The sequence below is a fragment of the Syngnathus floridae genome, chromosome 22 (genome assembly GCF_059516105.1).
Source record: "Syngnathus floridae isolate MCC-2025c chromosome 22, RoL_Sflo_1.0, whole genome shotgun sequence".
In the NCBI taxonomy this organism is placed as follows: Eukaryota; Metazoa; Chordata; class Actinopteri; order Syngnathiformes; family Syngnathidae; genus Syngnathus; species Syngnathus floridae.
This window is the reverse complement of record NC_142434.1, coordinates 9,664,785-9,685,988: the sequence shown is the minus strand read 5'-3', so window position 1 is coordinate 9,685,988 and position 21,204 is coordinate 9,664,785. Positions and strand designations below refer to the sequence as shown.

At 45.3% G+C, this 21,204-nt stretch overlaps 1 long non-coding RNA gene across 2 annotated transcripts; it reads left to right on the top strand.

Annotated features, from left to right (window-relative positions):
• Positions 1-1,566: 1,566 nt before the first annotated feature.
• LOC148379570 (uncharacterized) lies at positions 1,567-4,441 on the top strand. 2 transcript variants are annotated; one of them, XR_015855412.1, is made up of 6 exons: positions 1,567-1,714; positions 1,973-2,166; positions 2,291-2,404; positions 2,636-3,907; positions 4,044-4,148; positions 4,293-4,438. It is a non-coding gene; the product is annotated as an uncharacterized LOC148379570 (long non-coding RNA). The 2 variants fall into 2 exon arrangements; XR_015855411.1 differs by having other exon boundaries at positions 4,044-4,441.
• The last annotated feature ends 16,763 nt before the right edge of the window (positions 4,442-21,204 follow it).

The following is a 21,204-nucleotide window of genomic DNA, read 5'->3' as shown; positions in this document are numbered from 1 at the left end:
CGTGAAGTCAGCAGACGACACAACGGTGGTGGGGCTCATCAGAGACAACAACGACCTGGACTACAGAGAGGAGGTGGAGCAGCTGGTGGGCTGGTGCAGAGAAAACAGCCTGATCCTGAATGAGGAGAAGATGAAGGAGATCATCGTCGACTTCAGGAAAAAACAGCCTCACCACGCTCCACTGATCATCAACAGCTCAGCTGTGGAGGTGGTCAGCACCACCAAATTCCTGGGGGTCCACATCACAGAAGACCTCACCTGGACTATGAACACTACGGCACTGGTCAAGAGGGCACAGAAGCGCTTGTACTTCCTGCGGAGGATGAGGAAAGCCCACCTGCCCCCACCCATCATGAGGACGTTCTACAGGAGCACCATAGAGAGCATTCTGACAAGCTGTCTCTCTGTGTGGTGTGGAGGCTGCACCGCCTCCGATTGGAAGAACGTGAGGAGAGTGGTGAGGACAGCAGAGAGGATCATAGGGGCTCCTCTTCCCTCCATTCAGGACATTTCATCTCAGCGCTGCATGTCCCGTGCCCGTAACATCATCAATGACCCATCACACCCCCACCATGGACTGTTCTCCCTGCTGCCCTCTGGGAAGAGGTTTGCAGCATCCGCTGCAGGTCCACCAGGTTCTGCAACAGCTTTTTCCCTGCTGTCATCAGACTGTTGAACACTAGAACTGTTGAGCTCTAAACTGAACTCTGCATCACACATTCACAGAACTGTACTTTATGACACTACGGACCTCTATCTTGCACTATCTCGCACTACCAACTTTACTGAACTTGTATAAACCCTTTAAATAGAAGTTTAATACATGGTTTAGCATTCCTCTGCACACTCTTGAATACTGTTTTGCCTACTTGCACTATTGCATAATTATCACTGCTGCACTTTATACTTATTTTTAATATATATATATATATATATATATATATAGTATATGTATATATATATATTGTCATAGGATATGTTACTTCTATTCAACTGCAATATCACTACTTTGTTGTAAGACGTATGCAACGGAATTTCGTTTTGTATGCACCATGTGCAGACAAGATGACAATAAAGTTTGTCTAAGTCTAAGTCTAAGTCATGTCAGGTCAGCTGTCTGGAGAGAGAGAGAAGTCAGGACCTGCGGGCGGAGCACCACCGTGCCACCGCCGCCATGACGGAACTCAAAAGCAAACTCCATGAGGAGAAGCAGAAAGAGTTAGCCATTACCAGGGAGACATTACTGCGGCAGCATGAAATGGAGCTGATGAGAGTGATCAAAATCAAAGATGGAGAGATCCAGCGACTGAATGCCTTGGTCCTCAGCCTGAGGGACGGCTCCATGGACAAGGTGATCCGCTCTATCCGTGTCTGACTATCCGCACGCCACGTCGGGCTTCGATGCGGCCGCGACCGTATTGTGTAGCTTGTCCCCAGTAAGCGTCGCGGCGCTCCGTTGCGGTCTCAACGGCCCGGTGTGGCGCAATGTCTGCTCAGGTGAGGAGGGGGGGCGCTTTGCTGGCGGAGGTGGAGGAGACGCGGCGGTGTCGGGAGACCGAGCGGTGTCGCCTCCACCAGGAGCGCGGAAGAAGCCCTGGCAGCGGCCCAGCAGGCCTGGCAGTCCCGAGCGGCCGAGCTCCGATCGGCTCATCACCAGCATCGGGAGGAGCTGAGCCGAACCAAGAGAGACTGCGAGAGGGAGATCCGCCGACTGGTAGGACTGATCAGATGCGCGGTGCGTGGCTATGTTCCCAATTTCGTTGTATACCTGCAGTGCAATGACACCTAAGGCATTCTATTCTATTCTATTTCACAAGAAGAAAATGTCCGGTTGCTCGCTTCGCTTTTGTCACAGCAAAGGTGTTCTAGTAGATTCAAGAAAAAAATTGGCCGGTTGCTCTCTTTGTTTTTGTCACAATTCTGGCAAATGAGTTTGCCCGCCTGCCTGAGCGCTCCCCGTTTGTACATCCAGACGGATGAGATCAAGCTGAAAGACAGAGCGGTTAGTGTTTTGGATGAAGCCCTGGGGCCGGCCACGTCCACCGCCTTCAGCTGCAGACTCAGGCTGCCGAGCAGCAGATCGCTGCCCTGAGGGATTCCCAAAGGGCGGGCCTAAACTACCCTGGAAGTGGGGTCAACGCCGCTACTAGCAATCCTCTTCATTGCGTAAGCCACCTCATCACACACTTGCAGTACGCATGACTTAGTTCGTTGCTGGAGGAAGGTAGCACAAAAACAGTTTTGAACTTTGAACGAGTGCTTGTGTGTGTGTGTTGCGGGGCGTTTTCAGTCTCAGGAGGATCGGGACACGCGACGGTTTCATCTGAAAATCGCTGAGCTCAGCGCAGTCATCAGGAAACTGGAGGATCGAAACGCCCTGCTTTCTGAAGAGCGCAATGAACTGGTAATTTATTGACGGCACGCTTGAAGGTTTGCGCTACGTTTGATGCGCGCCATCCAGCGAGGCACCCATTGCGCTTGCTTATTAGTTGAGCGGCGCGGCGAGTCGGTTGCCTGGTAGATGTCTTTTATTGGGAGCCAAAGGCACGATTCCGTTCAAACCGATGCAAAAGGAATGGATACGTTCTGGCCCGCGTGTTGTGCGTCTTTCACATCCCGCACTTCATGCTTGCAGCTAAAGCGACTGAGAGAAACAGAAAGCCAGTTTCTGCCACTCCTGTACAAAAACAAACGCCTGAGCAGGAAGAATGAAGAACTCTCGCTGGTGCTGTGTCGCCTTGAAAACAAAGTGCGCTTTGTCACCCAGGAGAACGAGGAGATGGCAAGCTTGGTAAGTCGACGCGGACAACGGCGGCGTGCCAACAGAGTCCACTGCATTTGTGTTCCACAGAGAAGGCCTAGTTCGCTCAATGACCTGGACCGCGGTTGCGGCCAGCAGGACGGTGAAATGGAGTTCCTTCAAGTTGTGGAGCAGCGGCACATCATCGACGACTTGTCCAAGGTCTTCAGGCAGGCGACTCGGTGCACGTACGGCAGCGCCGCGCTCGCTCGCTGTCGCCAGGAAACCTTTTCCGTCCAAAGCTTGGCCGGCGGCCGCCATCCAAAAAATTGGCCCCTTAAATTCCGACCTTTCAAGCAGGAGCATTGTGCGCACGCGTTTGAACACGCTTTAGACTTGTTTTGCCGTTTTCAGCAGCTCAAAGCTCCCGTTTTGTCAGCGCCTTTGCCACTCGCTGTGCGCTGAAAACGACGGACTTGCCCGGCTGCTCAGCCCGTCAACCATGAGCCGCGAGCGCGACGTCATTGTCCGTAGGCAGCTAGTGGCAAAATGCACCCTGTTAGAGTTGCGCTCGCTCCAACTTATTTTGCAAGAACCACACGGGAGACAAGTAAGTTCTTTTGGACACCTGCAGGTGGAGAGTCCATCCGTTGTACGAATGAAGTCTGACTCTCGGCTCCTGCACGAGCATTTTAATTAAGAGAAACAGGGTGGGTGTAAGAGTGGATTGAATAGAGGAAGCCCTTGACCTCTAGTCAAAACATAGCAAGGGGTGTTTTACAACTTTGTGTAGGAAGGGATAAGCGATAGGGATAAATAAGGGATAAATAATATTATTTATTACAGGTCGCAGTCAAAGTCAAAGCAACACAATGATACGATAAAGATAATCTGGAAAACCCTGACACACCCTGTAGTTGTCACTTTTGGAAAAGACGAGCGTCCCTCCAATCATCGCCGGTGACGTGTTTTTCAGGCTCTGGAGACAGGAGCTCATGTCAGAAATGTCATTGTGAGTCGCGTTTGTTTCTGCGCCGGAGCCGTTCGTTCCCTTTGCATCCGAAGAATCTCAAAGGCGGATTATTTGTGTCGACAGGAGAGAGATTTGCTGCTACGATACCGACGTCGAGAATCTCTGAGGAGGAACAAAGCGTGAGGTCCTGCAAGGTGAGTCTGTTTGTTTGCGGCTGCTTGGTGTTGCGCAAGATGAAATGGCCTTTTTCTCGCTATCGTTCCTCTCGTCGATTCATCGTGAGGTGTCGCTTCAGTTTGTTCAGAGAGATGTTTGCTTCCGCGCCCGCAGGTCATCGAAACATTTTACGGCTACGACGAAGACGTGTTGGTGGACTCGGACGGATCGTCCTTGTCTTTTCACACCGACAGAACCCCCGACACGGAACCCGAAGAGGTAGCCCGCCATTTCTGCCAGCGTATTGGCACCAAACATTCCTCTTCAGCCTGGAATCGGACTCGTCTTTGCGTCGCGGGTGCTTTGTCGCCGGTCTGACTGATTCTGGTACTAGTGCTGTGTTGCATTGGTGTGTGCATGAAGAGGCGGAGCTTCGCTACCGCCAGCTGACGCAAGAATATCAAGCGCTGCAACGAGCCTACGCTCTGCTAGCCCAGACCAGCGAAGGGGACTACGACGCCGAGAAGGAGATCAAGGTGGCGCCCCTTCCCGCAACCCCCGGCCGGGTCGCAGCCTCCCCGTTCTCACCCAGCCTCGGGTGTTCTCTGGTCTGAAAGGAGGAGGAGGAGCCTCCCTCCTCCTCCTTTCAGACCAGAGAAAAGCTGATGGTAGAAATGGGTCACTATCAAAGCAGAGTAGCAGATCTGGAGTCAGCGCTGAAGCAACAAGGACAGGTAAGCTCATCAATGAGCACACCTTTTTCTCAGACAAAATAGCTACATTCTTCAGTCACTCATCCGTCTGGCATTACTGGACCAACCCCCCCCCCGAACGTGGCTGGGAAAATGCGGAGAAAAGCAAATGTCATTTTCCAGTCAACCAAAGAATTTGTGGATGAAAATGACACAACATTCCAAAGCTGTCCACGCGTTTGTCTCTTCTAGAATGTCAAGTGGGTGGAGGAGAAGCAGCTGCTGCGTCAGAGCAATCAGCAGTTGGCCGAAAAGGTGACGGAAAGAAAGGCGCTGGGCGGAGTCGCTTGGCGTCACACCTGTCGGGAAGCCCCGCAGATGAGGTCTGACTGTCTTTTCAGGTCAGGCGGATGGAGGCGGAAGAAGCGCGTCTGAAAGAGCACATCCAGGATATCCGAGACCAAAACGAACTGCTTGAGTTCCGCATCCTGGAGCTGGAGGTGGGAAGACTCGCACAAGCGTGTTGAGGCCAGAGATGTGACGGACGGACGGACGGACGGACGGATGCATGCCTCTGCCTTTCAGGAGAGGGAGTGGCGCTCCCCCGTCTTGAAGTTTCTGCAAGTCCGTTTCCCAGACGGCCTCAGCCCTTTGCAGATCTACTGCGAGGCCGAGGGCGTGAGCGTACGTAAGGCGTCCCTCGCAACCCTAACCTTAACCCGAGGTCCCAGAACACCTTACATTGCTCCTTGCGCCTTTCCCCCGGACATCGTCATCAGTGATCTGATGAAGAAGCTGGACATCCTGGGCTATAACGCCGTAAGTGTATGTCGAACTCCTTATGTTCGCACTCCACGAGACTCGGCGGCTCAAATGTGACTTTTGGAAGGCTTTGCGCTGAAAGAAGCTTGTTGACGCTGTGCCTTTGGGCTCTTGCAGAATCTCACCAACGAGGAGCAGGTGGTCGTGATTCACGCCAGGACCCTTCTCACCCTAGCCGAGAAGGTAACGCGCACGTCCACGCACGCTCTCGCATTCTGCTTATGTGACAGCAGCCTTTCCTCAGTGGTTAGAATACATCAAAGTGACCAAGTCAGCACTTCAACAGAAGATGTTGGACATTGAAAGTGAGAAGGTAGACAGACACGCGACATCAGCCAAGGGGAACTCCGGCAATGTGCCCCAACAATTCTGACCTTGAGCTGTGCTAGGATATGTTCTGCAAGCAGAAGGGCTACCTGGATGAAGAGTTGGACTTCAGGAAGTGTTCCATGGACCAGGCTCATAAGGTAAGCCGCCCTCAAATCTCCCGCCGGACCACTGATGGACGAGGATTGCGGCCCAGAGGATCCTGGAGCTGGAGGCCATGTTGTACGAGGCGCTACCGCAGCGGGACTGCCCCGCCACGGACGGCGAAAAAGCCAGCCACGCTGGCGTGAATGACGTGCTGACGGCGGATCAGAGAGAAGAGCTTAGGAGCGCCGTGGACCAATGGAAGCGAGCCCTGATGTGCGAGTTGAGGGAGCGCGACGCTTGCATCCTCCAAGAGAGAATGGATCTGCTGCACAGCGCGCAACAGGTAAGGGCCCAAAGCCAGCCCGGCACTTACTTGCACGCTTACTGGCTTTTGAATGCCACTTTCCATTTGTCCGTCCTAGAGGAACAAAGAGCTGAAAGAATTCATCGAAGCTCAGAAGAGACAAATCAAACAATTGGAGGAGAAGTTTCTGTTTCTCTTTCTATTCTTCTCCTTGGCCTTCATTCTGTGGCCCTAACACCAGCTGGTGAGTGAGCTCCAGCGGCACCGCACTCGACACCTCCGATACACTGCCAGCCGGTCTCAGACGTTGGCAGACGCTCCGATGCCAACGTATACCCCCCGCCACGGTGACAGAGGCACCGCGTCACACCGGCGCTCATCCAATCAGAAGGCAGGAAAAGCAAATTCACATGCAGGGCACTTTTGAACCAGAAGAGAGCGCCACAAAAAACGGTTGTTGCCCCAAACGCGCATTAAAAAGGGTCAGAATAACAAGAGTCCCACTGGCCAGCCGGGGCCACCCGTCCAGCTGTTTCTTCAGGGGGGAAAAAAATTGGAGTCACCGGTGAGTACATTTTGCATTTAGCTCTGCTTTTCTGCTTCTGTCTTCAAGTGTGTGGCATCCTGCGATCAAAGATTCAGCCAACCCCAAAGCGGTTGACCTCAACGTCCCACCACCATGCCTACCAGAGCAGGTGACGTGATGCTTTGGACATCCTTCCGTCTCAGATGCCCAAAAGTACTCTTTGCCACATCTGCGGCAATACGGTGTCTTTTCAAAGGTGCAAATAAATCCAGCGTGGGCGGAACACGCACGTCTTCGGTTTTTCCCGCTTTGTTTGTGTGACAGCTGTTGTGAAAATTTTATACAAATAAAGTTGTATAGTACAGGTTTGGCCAAGCCGCAACTCACGAACCGCATGCGGCTCTTTTATGTTCATATCAACATTTGTGTGTGTGTGTGTGTGTGTGTGTGGGGGGGGGGGGGTTGTGCGTGTTGGCTTCACTTGAGTTCAATTTGGTATTTTGGTCAAAAGCGCATGTGGTGAAATTCCACAAAGTAGGATGGGCAAACACATTTCTTTAAACTATGAGTGTCAATTGGGCTCTCGAAATGGCAGGGAAAAGATGCACAGCAAAACGAAAATACGTAGATGAACACAGGACGTTTTAATCAGAGTGGGAAAGTTTCTATTTTTTGTTGAACGTGATGGCAAACCATTCTGCCTGATATGTCAGACCTCAGCGCATTTCAAAGATTCAAATCTTCAGCGCCATGCACTTCAGCTCACTCCATGCTAACATTGATCAGGCGTCGAACCCGCATCATCATGCTTAAGAGGTGGCCATGCTAACCAGTGCGCCATTATGTCAACGCATAATAACTAAGTCTACTGGTCAAAACAGCGGTTACTATATGACGTCGCTACGTCGTGGTCACGTGACGCAGACAAGACGTCAATGGACGTGGGCAGAGTTAACTTGTTTAAAAGGGAGTAGGCAGAAGAAATATTTAATTTATTTAAATCTATTTTGAGTGCACACCATTATGCCAATGCATAACAACTGTAAATCTACTAAACAAAACAGCGGTTGCTATATGACATCTGCCACGTCGTGGTCACGTGACATACGTGACGTCGATGGGCGTAACTTTCGCCGGAATTCAAATCCGCGGGGAGAGTTAACTTGTTTAAAAGAGAGTGGGCAGAAGAATTATTTAATTTATTTAAATCTATTTGGTGTGTGCGCCATTATGTCAATGCATAACAACTGTAAGTCTACTAAACAAAACAGCGGTTGCTATATGACGTCTGCCACGTCGTGGTCACGTGACGCGGACGTGACGTCGACGCCTACTTTACATCCCACCGATCACAGGACCCCTCGGCTGCATAACCGTGCACCCTTCCCAACCAATCGGATTTGCTATACGCGAAAACGACGCCAATGGAAAGAGCTTCCGCCCAAATTTAAATCCGTGGGCGTGGCTCGCAGCAGGAAGTAGGAAAATGGCGGCGATGTTGACAAAGACACAGCGGATGGTAACATACGACTAACAAGAGAAATATTTTTATTTTCTGCTTGCAACTGGACCGTCCAGAGCGTACACGGTAAGTACAACTCATCGTTTTTAAAAAGAAGTACTTTTGTTGCCCTGAAAAGCGAGTGAGCGTGGCGTTTGTGGGGGACGTCGAATTTCGACGATTCTTTCTGGTCAACGGTTGTAAATGATTGTGTTGATTAAAAAAGAAAACTTGATGTAACTCTACTTTTAACTGCCGTTTCAGATAGATTTGGAATTGCATCACATCCAATTTTGCCTAGAGCGTACACGGTAAGTAACACTCGTTGTGTTTAAGGAGATTTACGTTTGTAATAGCAGAAGTGTAGCCGCGTTGCGTTGTACGTGTGAATGTTGGTCCGGGCGAAATGTTAATGTTTAATTTCATTCCTTTAGGTTCCACGGTGTTTGTTGGCTGCAAGTTTTCCACTGCAAGAAGAGGCTCATATCATTGACCAGGAGCGAGCTACAATGGTGAGTAGCCATAACATTTATGTTAAACACTTCCTATTTCATGTCTAACAGTACTTGATTTAACAAATAACCATAAATAAATACAGTGTGGGCACTGAAGTTAACATATGTGATTATACTGCCTAATCTGTCACCGAGTAGATTGTTGCAAAGTAATATAAGATCCAAAGTTGTAATTCAGAATAGTTTTCAAAAGAAGGCCATTAGAATTATATACAAGTCTGATTACCCTGAACAAGCTATTAATTAAATCACAAATTCTTCAATTCAAAGATTTGGTAGATTATCAGACAAATAATGTCTAACAGTAATTGATTTAACACATCACGATAAGTAGATTGAGTGTGGGCACTCTCAAGTTAACATATGTGATTATACTGCCTAATCTGTTACAGAGTATGTTGTTGCCAAGTAATGTAGAATAGATCCAAAGTAGTAATCCAGAATAGTTTTGAAGAGGCCATTAGAATGATAAACAAATCTGATTACCTTGAACATAATAACAAGCTAAGTGTTTAATATGTCCTATGAAGTCAAAATTGGGCACCATCATGTGGTGAAATTTGGAATTGCATCACATCCAATTTTGCCTGGGAACAAACAGATTACATAAATCTTAGTTTTGAATAAGCCACTCCTTCTCAAACAAGTAAACTCTGCCCATTTTGCGCAGTAGATGTTCTGTTAATATCTAGTATTTATACAAAGTCATAATTTAAATTGCTTTCAACCTTCATTCATCGGTTCAACCAACATTACTCGCTCTTATTACCAACTTGTATTGATTTAACTAAGCGTTTAATACTTCCTATCAGGTCTCAAGGCAAGATTTGGCAAAATACAATTTCAGCAAATCCAATTTTGCCAGGGAACAAAAATAGATTAAATAAACTAAATAAGTCTTCTTCCCATTAAATAAATCAGAAAAGTCTGTCTTGTAACCAGTCCTCTTCAAACAAGTAAAGTCTGCCCATTTTGTGCCGTAGATTTTGTGTCTATGCCTAGTATTTAAACAAAATCATAATTTAAACGACTTCTTTCCTTCATTCACTTTGGAAATTTGGAATTGCAGCAAATCGAATTTTGCCAGGGAACAAAAATAGATCAATTAAACTAAATAAGTCTTCTTCCCATTAAATAAATTAAAAAAGTCTGTCTTGTAACCAGTCCTTTTCAAACAAGTAAAGTCTGCCCATTTTGTGCCGTCGATTTTGTGTTAATGCCTAGTATTTGTACAAAATCATAATTTAAAGGACTTCATTCCTTCATTCACTTTGGAAATTTGGAATTGCAGCACATCAAATTTTGCCTGGGAAGAAAAGTAGATTAAATAAATTTAATAAGTCTTACTACTTCCCATTAAATAAATTAAATACGTCTTACTTGTTCCCACTCCTTTTCAAAACAGTAGTTTAAAACGAGGGCCCTTCACTCAATCTTTAACCTCAACCCCGCACGTTGTGTTGTATCTGTGAATGTTGGTTGTGGCCAAATGATAGTTTTCTTTCATTCGTTTAGGTTCCAAGAAAACTTGATGTAACTCTACTTTTAACTGCCGTTTCAGATAAGCGGGTATTACGTCGCAGTCATGTGCCGCGGATATGACGTAATTGCCCGAACCTCCGATTCAAATCTGTTGGCGCGATGGCCGTGAGCCACTGAGCAGCGACGATTATCAACAGAAATATCTTTATTTTCTGCTTGCAACTGGACCGTCTAGAGCGTACACGGTAAGTAACACTCATTGTGTTTAAGGAGATTTACGTTTGTAATAGCAGAAGTGTAGCCGCGTTGCGTTGTACGTGTGAAAATTGGTCGAGGCGAAATGTTAATGTTTAATTTCATTCCTTTAGGTTCCACGGTGTTTGTTGGCTGCAAGTTTTCCACTGCAAGAAGAGGCTCGTATCATTGACCAGGAGCGAGCTACAATGGTGAGTAGCCATAACATTTATGTTAAACACTTCCTATTTCATGTCTAACAGTACTTGATTTAACAAATAACCATAAATAAATACAGTGTGGGCACTGAAGTTAACATATGTGATTATACTGCCTAATCTGTCACGGAGTAGATTGTTGCAAAGTAATATAAGATCCAAAGTTGTAATTCAGAATAGTTTTCAAAAGAAGGCCATTAGAATTATATACAAGTCTGATTACCCTGAACAAGCTATTAATTAAATCACAAATTCTTCAATTCAAAGATTTGGTAGATTATCAGACAAATAATGTCTAACAGTAATTGATTTAACACATCACGATAAGTAGATTGAGTGTGGGCACTCTCAAGTTAACAGATATGATTATACTGCCTAATCTGTTACAGAGTATGTTGTTGCCAAGTAATGTAGAATAGATCCAAAGTAGTAATCCAGAATAGTTTTGAAGAGGCCATTAGAATAATAAACAAATCTGATTACCTTGAACATAATAACAAGCTAAGTGTTTAATATGTCCTATGAAGTCAAAATTGGGCACCATCATGTGGTGAAATTTGGAATTGCATCACATCCAATTTTGCCTGGGAACAAACAGATTACATAAATCTTAGTTTTGAATAAGCCACTCCTTCTCAAACAAGTAAACTCTGCCCATTTCGCGCAGTAGATGTTCTGTTAATATCTAGTATTTATACAAAGTCATAATTTAAATTGCTTTCAACCTTCATTCATCGGTTCAACCAACATTACTCGCTCTTATTACCAACTTGTATTGATTTAACTAAGCGTTTAATACTTCCTATCAGGTCTCAAGGCAAGATTTGGCAAAATACAATTTCAGCAAATCCAATTTTGCCAGGGAACAAAAATAGATTAAATAAACTAAATAAGTCTTCTTCCCATTAAATAAATCAGAAAAGTCTGTCTTGTAACCAGTCCTCTTCAAACAAGTAAAGTCTGCCCATTTTGTGCCGTAGATTTTGTGTCTATGCCTAGTATTTAAACAAAATCATAATTTAAACGACTTCTTTCCTTCATTCACTTTGGAAATTTGGAATTGCAGCAAATCGAATTTTGCCAGGGAACAAAAATAGATCAATTAAACTAAATAAGTCTTCTTCCCATTAAATAAATTAAAAAAGTCTGTCTTGTAACCAGTCCTTTTCAAACAAGTAAAGTCTGCCCATTTTGTGCCGTCGATTTTGTGTTAATGCCTAGTATGTGTACAAAATCATAATTTAAAGGACTTCATTCCTTCATTCACTTTGGAAATTTGGAATTGCAGCACATCAAATTTTGCCTGGGAAGAAAAGTAGATTAAATAAATTTAATAAGTCTTACTACTTCCCATTAAATAAATTAAATACGTCTTACTTGTTCCCACTCCTTTTCAAAACAGTAGTTTAAAACGAGGGCCCTTCACTCAATCTTTAACCTCAACCCCGCACGTTGTGTTGTATCTGTGAATGTTGGTTGTGGCCAAATGATAGTTTTCTTTCATTCGTTTAGGTTCCAAGAAAACTTGATGTAACTCTACTTTTAACTGCCGTTTCAGATAAGCGGGTATTACGTCGCAGTCATGTGCCGCGGATATGACGTAATTGCCCGAACCTCCGATTCAAATCTGTTGGCGCGATGGCCGTGAGCCACTGAGCAGCGACGATTATCAACAGAAATATCTTTATTTTCTGCTTGCAACTGGACCGTCTAGAGCGTACACGGTAAGTAACACTCATTGTGTTTAAGGAGATTTACGTTTGTAATAGCAGAAGTGTAGCCGCGTTGCGTTGTACGTGTGAAAATTGGTCGAGGCGAAATGTTAATGTTTAATTTCATTCCTTTAGGTTCCACGGTGTTTGTTGGCTGCAAGTTTTCCACTGCAAGAAGAGGCTCGTATCATTGACCAGGAGCGAGCTACAATGGTGAGTAGCCATAACATTTATGTTAAACACTTCCTATTTCATGTCTAACAGTACTTGATTTAACAAATAACCATAAATAAATACAGTGTGGGCACTGAAGTTAACATATGTGATTATACTGCCTAATCTGTCACGGAGTAGATTGTTGCAAAGTAATATAAGATCCAAAGTTGTAATTCAGAATAGTTTTCAAAAGAAGGCCATTAGAATTATATACAAGTCTGATTACCCTGAACAAGCTATTAATTAAATCACAAATTCTTCAATTCAAAGATTTGGTAGATTATCAGACAAATAATGTCTAACAGTAATTGATTTAACACATCACGATAAGTAGATTGAGTGTGGGCACTCTCAAGTTAACAGATATGATTATACTGCCTAATCTGTTACAGAGTATGTTGTTGCCAAGTAATGTAGAATAGATCCAAAGTAGTAATCCAGAATAGTTTTGAAGAGGCCATTAGAATAATAAACAAATCTGATTACCTTGAACATAATAACAAGCTAAGTGTTTAATATGTCCTATGAAGTCAAAATTGGGCACCATCATGTGGTGAAATTTGGAATTGCATCACATCCAATTTTGCCTGGGAACAAACAGATTAAATAAATCTTAGTTTTGAATAAGCCACTCCTTCTCAAACAAGTAAACTCTGCCCATTTCGCGCAGTAGATGTTCTGTTAATATCTAGTATTTATACAAAGTCATAATTTAAATTGCTTTCAACCTTCATTCATCGGTTCAACCAACATTACTCGCTCTTATTACCAACTTGTATTGATTTAACTAAGCGTTTAATACTTCCTATCAGGTCTCAAGGCAAGATTTGGCAAAATACAATTTCAGCAAATCCAATTTTGCCAGGGAACAAAAATAGATTAAATAAACTAAATAAGTCTTCTTCCCATTAAATAAATCAGAAAAGTCTGTCTTGTAACCAGTCCTCTTCAAACAAGTAAAGTCTGCCCATTTTGTGCCGTAGATTTTGTGTCTATGCCTAGTATTTAAACAAAATCATAATTTAAACGACTTCTTTCCTTCATTCACTTTGGAAATTTGGAATTGCAGCAAATCGAATTTTGCCAGGGAACAAAAATAGATCAATTAAACTAAATAAGTCTTCTTCCCATTAAATAAATTAAAAAAGTCTGTCTTGTAACCAGTCCTTTTCAAACAAGTAAAGTCTGCCCATTTTGTGCCGTCGATTTTGTGTTAATGCCTAGTATTTATATAAAATCATAATTTAAAGGACTTCATTCCTTCATTCACTTTGGAAATTTGGAATTGCAGCACATCAAATTTTGCCTGGGAAGAAAAGTAGATTAAATAAATTTAATAAGTCTTACTACTTCCCATTAAATAAATTAAATACGTCTTACTTGTTCCCACTCCTTTTCAAAACAGTAGTTTAAAACGAGGGCCCTTCACTCAATCTTTAACCTCAACCCCGCACGTTGTGTTGTATCTGTGAATGTTGGTTGTGGCCAAATGATAGTTTTCTTTCATTCGTTTAGGTTCCAAGAAAACTTGATGTAACTCTACTTTTAACTGCCGTTTCAGATAAGCGGGTATTACGTCGCAGTCATGTGCCGCGGATATGACGTAATTGCCCGAACCTCCGATTCAAATCTGTTGGCGCGATGGCCGTGAGCCACTGAGCAGCGACGATTATCAACAGAAATATCTTTATTTTCTGCTTGCAACTGGACCGTCTAGAGCGTACACGGTAAGTAACACTCATTGTGTTTAAGGAGATTTACGTTTGTAATAGCAGAAGTGTAGCCGCGTTGCGTTGTACGTGTGAAAATTGGTCGAGGCGAAATGTTAATGTTTAATTTCATTCCTTTAGGTTCCACGGTGTTTGTTGGCTGCAAGTTTTCCACTGCAAGAAGAGGCTCGTATCATTGACCAGGAGCGAGCTACAATGGTGAGTAGCCATAACATTTATGTTAAACACTTCCTATTTCATGTCTAACAGTACTTGATTTAACAAATAACCATAAATAAATACAGTGTGGGCACTGAAGTTAACATATGTGATTATACTGCCTAATCTGTCACGGAGTAGATTGTTGCAAAGTAATATAAGATCCAAAGTTGTAATTCAGAATAGTTTTCAAAAGAAGGCCATTAGAATTATATACAAGTCTGATTACCCTGAACAAGCTATTAATTAAATCACAAATTCTTCAATTCAAAGATTTGGTAGATTATCAGACAAATAATGTCTAACAGTAATTGATTTAACACATCACGATAAGTAGATTGAGTGTGGGCACTCTCAAGTTAACAGATATGATTATACTGCCTAATCTGTTACAGAGTATGTTGTTGCCAAGTGATGTAGAATAGATCCAAAGTAGTAATCCAGAATAGTTTTGAAGAGGCCATTAGAATAATAAACAAATCTGATTACCTTGAACATAATAACAAGCTAAGTGTTTAATATGTCCTATGAAGTCAAAATTGGGCACCATCATGTGGTGAAATTTGGAATTGCATCACATCCAATTTTGCCTGGGAACAAACAGATTAAATAAATCTTAGTTTTGAATAAGCCACTCCTTCTCAAACAAGTAAACTCTGCCCATTTCGCGCAGTAGATGTTCTGTTAATATCTAGTATTTATACAAAGTCATAATTTAAATTGCTTTCAACCTTCATTCATCGGTTCAACCAACATTACTCGCTCTTATTACCAACTTGTATTGATTTAACTAAGCGTTTAATACTTCCTATCAGGTCTCAAGGCAAGATTTGGCAAAATACAATTTCAGCAAATCCAATTTTGCCAGGGAACAAAAATAGATTAAATAAACTAAATAAGTCTTCTTCCCATTAAATAAATCAGAAAAGTCTGTCTTGTAACCAGTCCTCTTCAAACAAGTAAAGTCTGCCCATTTTGTGCCGTAGATTTTGTGTCTATGCCTAGTATTTAAACAAAATCATAATTTAAACGACTTCTTTCCTTCATTCACTTTGGAAATTTGGAATTGCAGCAAATCGAATTTTGCCAGGGAACAAAAATAGATCAATTAAACTAAATAAGTCTTCTTCCCATTAAATAAATTAAAAAAGTCTGTCTTGTAACCAGTCCTTTTCAAACAAGTAAAGTCTGCCCATTTTGTGCCGTCGATTTTGTGTTAATGCCTAGTATTTATATAAAATCATAATTTAAAGGACTTCATTCCTTCATTCACTTTGGAAATTTGGAATTGCAGCACATCAAATTTTGCCTGGGAAGAAAAGTAGATTAAATAAATTTAATAAGTCTTACTACTTCCCATTAAATAAATTAAATACGTCTTACTTGTTCCCACTCCTTTTCAAAAAAGTAGTTTAAAACGAGGTCCCTTCACTCAACCTTTAACCCTATTTATTCACCTTCTAGGCTAAGTGTTAAAGGCTAAGTGTTAAAGGCTAAGTGTTAAAGGCTAAGTGTTAAAGGCTAAGTGTTAGAGGCTAAGTGCCAGAGGCTAGGCGCCAGAGGCGAGTTTTTGTGGGCTGAAGTTTTAGTGGGGTTAGTGTGAATACAATCCAAAAGAATACAACAGAATACAATACAATAGAATATAATACATAGATTAAATTATATAGCTCTTACTACTTCCCATTAAATAAATTAAATACGTCTTACTTGTTCCCAATCCTTTTCAAAAAAGTAGTTTAAAACGAGGGCCCTTCACTCAACCTTTAACCTCAACCCCGCACGTCACATTGTGTTGTATCTGTGAATGTTGGTTGTGGCCAAATGATAGTTTTCTTTCATTCGTTTAGGTTCCACGGTGTTTGTTGGCTATGTTTTCCACTGTCAGAAGGATGAAAATACAAAGTACAACGCTTGGACGTGGGCAAAGGCGTCACCGGTGAGTCCTTCCTTCCTATTTATTTACCTTCTAGATGCTAGAGGCTAAGTGTTAGAGGCTAAGTGTTAGAGGCTAAGTGTTAAACACAATACGAACAACACAACGATACTGCACTGAACAACACGATACCGCACTGAGAAACACGATACCGCACTGAACAACACGATACCGCACTGAACAACACCATGCCGCACTGAACACCATGCCACACTGAACAACACCATCCCGCACTGAACAACACCATGCCGCACTAAACAACACCATGCCGCACTGAACAACACCATGCCTCACTGAAAGACACCATGCCGCACTGAAAGACACCATGCCGCACTGAACGACACCATGCCGCACTGAAAGACACCATGCCGCACTGAACGACACCATGCCGCACTGAAAGACACCATCCCGCACTGAACACCATGCCGCACTGAACAACACCATCCTGCACTGAACAACACCATCCCGCACTGAACAACACCATGCCGCACTGAACAACATTATGCCGCACTGAACATTATGCCGCACTGAACAACACCATGCCGCACTGAACAACACCATGCCGCACTGAACAACATTATGCCGCACTGAACAACACCATGCCGCACTGAACAACACCATGCCGCACTGAACAACACCATGCCGCACTGAACAACATTATGCCGCACTGAACAACACCATGCCGCACTGAACAACACCATCCTGCACTGAACAACACCATTCCGCATTGAACACCATGCCGCACTGAACAACACCATCCCGCACTGAACAACACCATCCCGCACTGAACAACACCATGCCGCACTGAACAACATTATGCCGCACTGAACAACATTATGCCGCACTGAACAACACCATGCCGCACTGAACAACACCATGCCGCACTGAACAACACCATGCCGCACTGAACAACATTATAAGGCACTGAACAACACCATCCCGCACTGAACAACACCATGCCGCACTAAACAACATTATGCCGCACTGAACAACATTATGCCGAAATGAACAACACCATGCCGCTCTGAACAACACCATGCCGCACTGAACAACACCATGCCGCACTGAACAACACGATCCCGCATTGAACACCATCCCGCACTGAACAACACCATGCCGCACTGAACAACACCATCCTGCACTGAACAACACCATCCCGCACTAAACACCATGCCGCACTGAACAACACCATTCCGCACTGAACAACACCATGCCGCACTGAACAACATTATGCCGCACTGAACAACACCATGCCGCACTGAACAACACCATGCCGCACTGAACAACACCATGCCGCACTGAACAACACCATGCCGCACTGAACAACATTATGCCGCACTGAACAACACCATGCCGCACTGAACAACACCATGCCGCACTGAACAACACGATCCTGCATTGAACAACACCATCCTGCACTGAACAACACCATGCCGCACTGAACAACACCATGCCGCACTGAACACCATGCCGCACTGAACACCATGCCGCACTGAACAACACCATCCCGCACTGAACAACACCATGCCGCATTGAACAACACCATGCCGCACTGAACAACACCATCCTGCACTGAACAACACCATGCCGCACTGAACAACACCATGCCGCACTGAACAACACCATGCCGCACTGAACAACATTATGCCGCACTGAACAACATTATGCCGCACTGAACAACATTATGCCGCACTGAACAACACCATGCCGCACTGAACAACACCATGCCGCACTGAACAACACCATGCCGCACTGAACAACACCATGCCGCACTGAACAACACGATCCCACATTGAACAACACCATGCCGCACTGAACAACACCATCCTGCACTGAACAACACCATCCCGCACTGAACAACACCATGCCGCACTGAACAACATTATGGCGCACTGAACAACACCATGCCGCACTGAACAACACCATGCCGCACTGAACAACACCATGCCGCACTGAACAACACCATGCCGCAATGAACAACACCATCCCGCACTGAACAACACCATGCCGCACTGAGCAACACCATGCCGCACTGAACAACACCATCCCGCACTGAACAACACCATGCCGCACTGAACAACACCATTCCGCACTGAACAACACCATGCCGAACTGAACAACATTACGCTGCACTGAACAACACCATGCCGCACTGAACAACACCATGCCGCACTGAACAACACCATGCCGCATTGAACAACACCATGCCGCATTGAACAACACCATGCCGCACTGAACAACACCATCCTGCACTGAACAACACCATGCCGCATTGAACAACACCATGCCGCACTGAACAACACCATCCTGCACTGAACAACACCATCCCGCACTGAACAACACCATCCCGCATTGAACAACACCATCCTGCACTGAACAACACCATGCCGCACTGAACAACACCATGCCGCACTGAACAACACCATTCCGCACTGAACAACACCATGCCGCACTGAACAACACCATGCCGCACTGAACAACACCATGCCGCACTGAACAACACCATGCCGCACTGAACAACATTATGCCGCACTGAACAACATTATGTCGCACTGAACAACACCATGCCGCACTGAACAACATTATGCCGCACTGAACATTATGCCGCACTGAACAACACCATGCCGCACTGAACAACATTATGCCGCACTGAAAAACACCATGCCGCACTGAACAACACCATCCCGCACTGAACAACACCATGCCGCACTGAACAACACCATGCTGCACTGAACAACATTATGCTGCACTGAACAACACAATCCTGCATTGAACAACACCATGCCGCACTGAACAACACCATCCTGCACTGAACAACACCATCCTGCACTGAACAACACCACCCCGCACTGAACAACACGATCCCGCATTGAACAACACCATCCCGCACTGAACAACACCATGCCGCACTGAACAACACCATTCCGCACTGAACAACACCATGCCGCACTGAACAACACCATGCCGCACTGAACAACACCATGCCGCACTGAACAACACCATGCCGCACTGAACAACATTATGCCGCACTGAACAACACCATGCCGCACTGAACAACACCATCCCGCACTGAACAACACCATGCCGCATTGAACAACACCATGCCGCACTGAACAACACCATCCTGCACTGAACAACACCATCCCGCACTAAACAACACCATGCCGCACTGAACAACATTATGGCGCACTGGACAACATTATGCCGCACTGAACAACACCATGCCGCACTGAACAACACCATGCCGCACTGAACAACACCATGCCGCACTGAACAACACCATGCCGCACTGAACAACATTATGCCGCACTGAACAACACCATGCCGCACTGAACAACACCATGCCGCACTGAACAACACGATCCCGCATTGAACAACACCATCCTGCACTGAACAACACCATGCCGCACTGAACAACACCATGCCGCACTGAACAACACCATTCCGCACTGAACAACACCATGCCGCACTGAACAACACCATCCTGCACTGAACAACACCATCCCGCACTGAACAACACCATGCCGCATTGAACAACACCATGCCGCACTGAACAACACCATCCTGCACTGAACAACACCATGCCGCACTGAACAACACCATGCCGCACTGAACAACACCATGCCGCACTGAACAACACCATGCCGCACTGAACAACATTATGCCGCACTGAACAACATTATGTCGCACTGAACAACACCATGCCGCACTGAACAACACCATGCCGCACTGAACAACATTATGCCGCACTGAAAAACACCATGCCGCACTGAACAACACCATCCCGCACTGAACAACACCATGCCGCATTGAACAACACCATGCCGCACTGAACAACACCATGCTGCACTGAACAACATTATGCTGCACTGAACAACACGATCCTGCATTGAACAACACCATGCCGCACTGAACAACACCATCCTGCACTGAACAACACCATCCTGCACTGAACAACACCACCCCGCACTGAACAACACGATCCCGCATTGAACAACACCATCCCGCACTGAACAACACCATGCCGCACTGAACAACACCATTCCGCACTGAACAACACCATGCCGCACTGAACAACACCATGCCGCACTGAACAACACCATGCCGCACTGAACAACACCATGCCGCACTGAACAACATTATGCCGCACTGAACAACACCATGCCGCACTGAACAACACCATCCCGCACTGAACAACACCATGCCGCATTGAACAACACCATGCCGCACTGAACAACACCATCCTGCACTGAACAACACCATCCCGCACTAAACAACACCATGCCGCACTGAACAACATTATGGCGCACTGGACAACATTATGCCGCACTGAACAACACCATGCCGCACTGAACAACACCATGCCGCACTGAACAACACCATGCCGCACTGAACAACACCATGCCGCACTGAACAACATTATGCCGCACTGAACAACACCATGCCGCACTGAACAACACCATGCCGCACTGAACAACACGATCCCGCATTGAACAACACCATCCTGCACTGAACAACACCATGCCGCACTGAACAACACCATGCCGCACTGAACAACACCATTCCGCACTGAACAACACCATGCCGCACTGAACAACACCATCCTGCACTGAACAACACCATCCCGCACTGAACAACACCATGCCGCATTGAACAACACCATGCCGCACTGAACAACACCATCCTGCACTGAACAACACCATGCCGCACTGAACAACACCATGCCGCACTGAACAACACCATGCCGCACTGAACATTATGCCGCACTGAACAACATTATGCCGCACTAAACAACATTATGTCGCACTGAACAACACCATGCCGCACTGAACAAC